This window comes from Salvelinus alpinus, chromosome 5 (genome assembly GCF_045679555.1).
Source record: "Salvelinus alpinus chromosome 5, SLU_Salpinus.1, whole genome shotgun sequence".
Classification (NCBI taxonomy): domain Eukaryota; kingdom Metazoa; phylum Chordata; class Actinopteri; order Salmoniformes; family Salmonidae; genus Salvelinus; species Salvelinus alpinus.
The window spans coordinates 51,848,738-51,857,165 of NC_092090.1; the positions used below are offsets into that span (position 1 = coordinate 51,848,738).

The following is an 8,428-nucleotide window of genomic DNA, read 5'->3' on the forward strand; positions in this document are numbered from 1 at the left end:
GTAACTTTCACTTTCTTGGGTACAGGAACAATGGTGGCAAGGGCACACACTTAGTGTGTTGTGAAATCTGTTATGAATGTATTGTAATGTTTTTTAAATTGTATAACTGCCTTAATTTTGCCGGACCCCAGGAAGAGTAGCTGCTCCCTTGACAGCAGCTAATGGGGATCAATAATAAATACAAATACAAGTGGGGACAAAAGGCTGGGATAAGGATAGATTGATTATGTCCATAAATACTCCAGCCAGCTGGTCTGCACATGCGCTGAGGATGCGGCTTTAGATGCCATCTGGAGCGGCAGCCTTGCGAGGGTTAACGCTTAAATGTGTTACTCACATCAGCCACAGCGAATGAGAGCTCACAGTCCTCGTGAGTGGTAGTGACCTGCGTCGGCGGCTCTGGGTTTTCCTCGAAGGGGCAAAGATGGTGTTTAGCTTGTCTGGGAGCGAGGCGTTTGTCTGGAGTCCCGGCCACATTCGTCTTTACAGAGGGCATAGGCGGTCTGTTTTCACACGTCCATGTTCCCAGTCACCTTGCCGTGGTTAAATACAGTGATTGGCACTTTCTGTTTGGCGCAAATGCTGCAATCTATCCACAGTTTTTGTTTGTATAAGTTCTAATCATCACAGTGGGGACAACATCCTCTATGCACTTCCTGATGAACTCAGTCACCGAGTCAGTGTATATTTCGATACTATTCTCAGAGGCAACCCAGAACAGTTCCCAGTCCGCGTGATCAAAACAATCTTGAAGAATAGATTCCGATTGGTCAGACCAATGTTGAACAATCCTTACCATGGGTACTTCCTGTTTAAGTTTCTGCCTATAGGAGGGGAGGTGCCCAATGGAGGCATGATCTGATTTGCCGAAGGGAGAATACAAATTTAAATTGTTGGATATCTTAACTCTGGCTGGATTCCAATAAGAATTCCACAGCACTTTGCCCGCCAGCATAATGTAACTTGGTGGTAGGGTTGCATAATGATGCTAACTTTACAAAAATTCATAGGTTTTCTAGAAATGCTGGTTGGAAGTTTCCTGGAAAAGGAAGCAGGAAATCCAAAATCGTTAAATCAGCCAATTTCCCTAAAAACTTGAGAAATCTGTGGCATTGTGTTGTGTGACTGTAATGAACACGATGGGACAGAGAGCTGGTTTCAAGCACAGGGCGCAGCAGGTGTTTATTGTTAAAGAACCACAGGAGGAGGCAGGTAGCTGGGTCCAGGGGCAGGCATAAGGTCATACACAGGGGGTCCAAAAAGGCAACAGTACAGGCAGGGAAAAGGCTAGTAACATAGTCCGGGAGATCAGGTAATAGGTAGATAACAGGAAATCCGATAGGCTAAAGTACAGGCAGGGAATAGGCAAAAGGCATCATTAGTGAGGCAGGAAAAAACTTTCAGACACGGGAGGATTAAATTACAGGGAAACCAGCTCCGAATAGAAGTGAAACAAACAATACCTCACAATGATGGGTTGCAAATAATTGAACTAAATAGTATGCGATAATGACATACAGGTGTGTGAACAGGTGATTGGGATCTGGAGAGTGAGCTGCGTTCAGGGGATCTATGTGTTTGATAGTGTGAGCTGCGTTCAGGGAAACTACGTGTTTGAGAGTGCACCTGTATAATAATCAGGGGCGAAAATCTGAGATCAACCTTGGAGGGGACAATTACATTAAATTTTCTCAAGAGCAATTCCTGAGGGGGACACCAAAAGTAGTGCTGTAACACATAGCATACGTTGTTAAATGTATATTGAGGAACCATAATTCCTACAACTGGATAATTGATAGGTACAGTAGTTAACTGAAGGGTTTTCCCAACTTGTTCAAATGTTTAAATCATTATAATTCTACTACTAATAATAGTTATAGCAGTGCTCCTTACCAGTCCAGTATGTATGCAGGTATTCGTACTTACAACCAGCAATATCAAGAAAGGTCAGTAGGTGACAATGGTACTGTACACTGTATGGGTGTAGTTTTCATAAATACAATGAACATGGTGTGATCACATCTAAAAGAATCTCCATTGAGAACCATCACAAAGTTGGTCTCCGTATTGAATTGACCTTTTAATTTGACTTTTTTTAAAACATTTATATAGTCATTAAATATGTGCACCTGGCCTGAGTCTACAATATCTTTGCAAGAACAAAAAGCTTAAAATAAGTACAGTTCTAAAAGCAAAATAACTACTTCAATGAAAAACCCAAATAAATCAAACAAAATATCCTTCAGTCAGTGTCTCAACTCTTCAAACAGCAGCTATGGACAAGTATGTCGCACAAAGTATGCAATTTTAAATAAAATAACATGAAATAAATCATTTGTAAGTGTACTGAAAACTACTAAACAAAAGAACAACTATCAATTACACCATGGGTTCTCAAACAGGGGTCCATGGACTAATTGCAAGGGGTCCGTGAAATAAAAAAGTGTAATGAATGTAGTCAGTACCACAAGGTTTCCAGTAAGTTTACATATAATATAGAGGGGGTGGAGGTCCCTGAGGACCGCTCAAAACCTTGCCTGCCTTGCCTCAAAATATGCAGGGGTTCCAGTACCCCAAAAAGGTTGAGAACCACTGCTATACACACTACTGAACAAAAGAACCGAGCATATGTTTGCGGGTTTCCTCAACAACACATCAGTTGGCACTTTCGCAATGCCCTCGCCTGTTGTCTCCGACACCCTGTATAGCCCAATAAACTCCTTGTGAGGGACATGGTCATGGTCAACATAACGCAGACAGACATTCTCCTGTTTAGCACCAGAGACATCTTGAGTACCATCAACAATTAATGAAAATTGTACAATCGGAAGAGACCTAATCTCAGCTGCAATGCCTCGAATGACTATTGGCCATGATGTTCAGAATTTCATTCTGTGCTTTGGGGCCTGTGTACATTGTGGTACGCTCTGTTAACCACTTCAGTAAAATGGGATCATCCTCTTCTGCCCTAAGTTTCAAAATCTGGTATAAATTCCCACTGTCATCCGTGTGGCCTCTAAAGGCTTGTCCCTGTCTTACTACATGCCGCACCGAACTAACAATTTTCATCAAGCAATGCCTTGCGTCCTCCTGCTGTTTACCCCACGCGCTGGATAACTGGACACTGATTGGATTTAGCTGGTGTGCTGTTACAATTACAAAGTGGCGGTGGGTTTGGCAATTTTGATGTGCTGTGAATTTTTCAATGGCTTTTCTCCAGTTCCTAAATCCTGCACTAATGAAGGCAGCATCAGCTCTTTGGCCAAAAGATGGCTGGCTTGAAAACCCTTGGCTACAGTGAAAACACAACACTCCTTTTATTGATGGATTATAATGTAGCCAGGGGAAATCGCGAAACCATCTCTCTTGAAACGTCAACACTCTGTTGGCAAGAGTTTGCGGTTCTATAAATTGTGGGTGTGGCTGATATGGTTTTGTGCCATCACTGTGGTAACTGGACAATGCTGTGCCACTGTCCCCTATACTGGTGCTGCTGGCAACAAGGGTGACACTTGGTCCTGCCGTGGCTGTGACACTGTCCTCTGAAGTCTCTCTCCCTGGCTCTTTCCCTTTCACTACCCTAACTGACTCAGTCTGTCTCCTAGAAAATAAATAAGGTGTTTGCCGTACTCCTAACTACCGGTACCCAAAACTACACAATTAATCACAACAGCAATACCATTGCCGTAAACAAATCTTAGTTTAGTCACCAGTTTAAGTTGAGAGTGGGGGTATCCATGGCATTTTCCAATTATGTCCCTATTTTACAAGTCAAAAAAATTGAGAACCTTTCATAATGTTGCCAAACAAAGACTCAACAAACTTACCTGAGACTCCCTGTCTGCCAGTCTGTCCCTGCATATCTGTCCCCAGCTCTGCTGTCTGTGTGCCATCTGTTGCCTGCTCTGCCTAATGACATCATTGTGAAACATTTCCATTAGCATTTCACTTCTTTCTTATGAACATTTTATCAACTAGTCTTTGAGATATTAGGATACTAGAGTTCTTACTATGCGTTTTGGTGTACTGACAAATACTCTTGATGTCCGTCTTCTTCTAAATGTTCGCCATTTTTCTACCTGGCTGGCTGGCTGGCCTAGCTGCACACACACACATTTACACAACACATGCTGCAACCTTTTGTAATTTAAATAGTTTGTTTCATATTGGCTGGCTTCCAACAATAGCTGAATTTGTAAAGCTAGCGAGCACCAATTCCGTTTCTGTGTGTTTGCTATAATCTTTGCTACCTGGTTAAATAAAGGTTAAATCAAATAAAATAAAAAAAGTTCACTAGCGACAATTTATCTTTTGCAACGAGACCATTATATATATTTAAGACAATGGTAGAAGAGAGTGTAGTTCTGTTCTGTTCAGTTTGGACTTCAGTTTATCGCTAACCTTATCACAGGGACGTCGAAGCACTACAGCTGCATGCTGATCTTGGAATAAACTGATGATAGCAAAGATTCCATCTTTGACGACGCCACATAAATGGAATAGGTACTAGCTAGCTTGATAGTTAATGTTTGCTTTAGTTTGCGCGCTAGCTCTGCAAATTCAGCTAGTGTGTGAACCCTGCCAACATAAAAATAAATAAATAACATTGCTATGCTATGGACCTGCTATGGATTGACTGGATTAACCTCACGTCAGTTACGTACATGTCCCTTTCGGACAGTAGTTACGAACCCTCTATTACCTTGCCAGCTAAAGAACTGGCAGTGGATCAAACCATTGTGAGGCAAAGGGCGGGGGGGGTCGCAATCTTTTGAAACTTAAACGCGCTATTAAGTGTCTATAATCAGCACAAGTGCTTTCATTGCGTATTATTAATATTATTGAAATTACATAGTTATGTTTACAGTGATATATTGGGGGGGTCGTGTCCCCCCCGTCCCCCCTGGGATTTCCGCCTATGATAATAATCATGCTGTTTAATCATCTTCTTGATAAGCCACACCTGTCAGGTGGATGGATTATCTTGGCAAAGGCGAAATCAACCAATTGGTGATGAAAAGGAGACAAATAGGCCTATGCATGTATTCGCATGGCTTAATTTATTGATCCCTAATATTCTGAACCGTTCTCTCCATATATTCTACTGAGTCTGTTGAGAAAATTCTAATTAAAAGGTACACCAAATTTAAAGGTATGGCTTTAGATAAATGTCCTGAAAACCCTACTGAATGAAAACTCAGAAAGAAAATCTCTTGGCCAGCAAGTGGGAGGGTTTGCAGCTCTTGAATTCAATGTATTCAGCGTACGCAAGGAACTATGCCTGCAAAGCCTGTTATTCACCTGCATAAGGTAAGTCTGAATACCAACTACTGATACGTGCTTAGGAAATGCATAAATGCCTGTTTCGGCCATTCGGCTCTCACTTGGTTAAGTCCATAGGACCGAAAGTTGATGAATCCAACAACCGTGTCTCTTTCAGCAACAAATACAGTCATGGGTGTAACTCTGCAATTTACTTGAAAAGCAAGGCACTGAGATATTTACACTAAGCAGTGTGTTATTTTAACACTGTTCCGGTCTTATTAAAGAGCTCAGTGACTTTCAACGTGGCGCCATCATAGGATGCCACCTTTCCAACAAGTCAGTTTGTAGAATTTCTGGCCTGCTAGAGCTGCCCCGGTCAACTGTAAGTACTGTTATTGTGAAGTGGAAATGTCTAGGAGCAACGGCTCAGCCTCGAAGTGGTAGGCCACACAAGCTCACAAATTAGGACCTTTGAGTGCTGAAGAGCACTTAAAAATATCACGTAAAAATCATCTGTCTTCGGTTGCAACACTCACTACCGAGTTCCAAACTGCCTCTGGAAACAACATCAGCACAAAACTGTTTCTCGCAAGCTTTATTAAATGGGTTTCCATGGCCGAGCAGCCGAACACAAGCCTAAGATCACCATGCGCAATGCAAAGTGTTGACTGGAGTGGTGTAAAACTCGCCACCATTGGACTCTGGAGCAGTGAAAACACGTTCTGTGGAGTGATGAATCACACTTCACAATCTGGCAATCCGACGGACGAATCTGAGTTTGGCGGATACCAGAAGAACGCAACCTGTCCCAATGCGTAGAGCCAACTGTAAAGTTTAGTGGAGGAGGAATAATGGTTTGGGGCTGTTTTTCGCAGTTAAGGCCCTTCCCTTCAGTGAAGGGAAATCTTAATGCCACAGCATACAATGACATTCTAGTTGATTTTGTGCTTCTAACTTTGTGGCAACAGTTTGGGGAAGGCCCTTTCCTGTTCCTGCATTATAATACCCCCGTGCACAAAGCGAGGTCCATACAGAAGTGGTTTGTTGAGATCGGTGTGGAAGAACTTGGCTGGCCTGCACAGAGCCCTGACCTCAACCCCATCGAACACCTTTGGGATGAATTGGAACGCCAACTGCGAGTCAGGCCTAATCATCCAACATCAGTGCCTGACCTCACTAATGCTCGTGGCTGAATGGAAGCAAGTTGCCGCAGAAATGTTCCAACACGTAGTGGAAAGCCTTCCCAGAAGAGTGGAGGAAATTATAGCAGCAAAGGGGGGACCAACTCCATATTAATGTCCATGATTTTGGAATGAGATGTTGGACAAGCAGGTGTCCACATACTGTTGGTCATATAGGGTATATCTATCTCTGGATAGTGCCAATACAATACTGAGATATTCACGGTAACTTGATGCCAGAGCAATGAAACACAGTGCAATACAGTAAAGTGACTTTTATACTGTAAGAAAATTATTTCTATAGTATTTTACTGTAATTACAAGGGATTAGAGTAAGCAGGTTGGCTGTAGGCATTTGCACATTACAGCATATTAATGAATACTAGGTGTTTTATAGCCTTAATAGCCTTAACAAAGGCTTCCAAACTGGCTGTGATTACAGGGCAAAACAGATCAAATGGACATGAGAGAATATTCAACCATTAAAAGGTTTAAAACCCACTACCACTCTGATCTGTTCCCTATATACATTTAATTGCTACCACATATCACTTAAATTGGTACAGGACACATGGTCAAAACATATTGACACAACAGTAACTAGGATGGGGAGAAGTCTTTCCATAATATTGTGCTGCTCTGCATTCTTAACAGCGCTATTATCAAGGCAGGTCCTACAGGCCGTAGTTTTGTCGCACCTGGACTTCTGTTCAGTCGTGTGGTCAGGACTTAGGAAAAGAGAAATTGGATCAGAACAGGGCAGCATGTCTGGGCCTTGGATGTACACAGAGGGCTAACATTAATAATATACATGCCAATCTCTCCTGGCTCAAAGTGGAGGTGACTTCATCACTACTTGTATTTGTGAGAGGTATTGACATGTTGAATGCACCGAGCTGTCTGTTTGAACTACTGGCACACAGCTCGGACACCCATGCATACCCCACAAGACATGTCACCAGAGGTCTCTTCACAGTCACCAAGTACAGAACAAACTATGGGAAGTGCACAGTACTACATAGAGCCATGACTACAAGGAATTCTATTCCACATCAGGTAACTGATGCAATCAGTAAAATTAGATTTAAAAAACTGATAAAAATACACCTTACGGAACAGCGGGGACTGTGAAGCAACACAAACATAAGCACAGACACATACATAAAAACACACAATAACATACACACACATACACATTGATTTTGTGTTGTAGATATTTGGTGGCAGAGTACGGCCCTGAGGGCACACACTTAATGTGTTGTGAAATCTGTTGTGAATGTATTGTAATGTTTAAAAAATGTATAACTGCCTTAATTCTGCTGGACCCCAGGATGGGGTTCCATAATAAATATAAATATTCACAAGGCACGCCTTAAAATATGTTAATGAGCCAGCGATTCTTTCTCCTCTCTTGCATTTCAAAGATGGAACAAAAAAGTAAATAGATAACACAGATCTGGAAAGGATTTATTAAATTCTACTACATTAAATTCACATTTCCACAACCTTCAAAGTGTTTCCTTTCAAATGGTATCACGAATATGCAAATCCTTTCTTCAGGTCCTGAGCTACAGGCAGTTAGATTTGGGTATGCCATTTAAGGCGGAAATTGAAAAAAGGGTCCAATCCTTAAGTGTTTTGCTGACTCTGTATTATTTTGTAGCGATCCTCGCTATTTGAGCCACGTTACAATTCCCACCAAGTGGGTTAACCCTATTGCATAGGGTGTTTGCCTTTCACTCCACCAACACAGGTGTTCTTCCCTGCCCCACTGTTTGCCTTCCTGTTCAAAGTAGAGGTCCAAGTCAAAAGTTGAGGAGAGTCATAGGATCTTGATCAAATCCGTAAGGAAGATGAAAAAAGTGAAGAAAAAAGTGTAGAGTGGTCCACTGTTGGCCGTTGCTCCTGTCTGTCTATAACAGACGTTGTGTGATTAGATCTTCCGTTGACTGTGTCCCTAAAAGGGGACGATACCCATAAGT

General features: G+C 42.1%; 1 long non-coding RNA gene across 2 annotated transcripts; it reads right to left on the reverse strand.

Moving 5' to 3' along the window:
* Nucleotides 1-1,644: 1,644 nt before the first annotated feature.
* LOC139575101 (uncharacterized) lies at nt 1,645-4,821 on the reverse strand. Of its 2 annotated transcripts, none has more exons than XR_011674889.1 (3): nt 4,623-4,821; nt 4,011-4,100; nt 1,645-3,909 (listed from the first exon to the last, which is right to left on the reverse strand). It is a non-coding gene; the product is annotated as an uncharacterized lncRNA (long non-coding RNA). The 2 variants fall into 2 exon arrangements; XR_011674888.1 differs by lacking the exon at nt 4,623-4,821 and adding an exon at nt 4,402-4,608.
* Nucleotides 4,822-8,428: the final 3,607 nt, after the last annotated feature.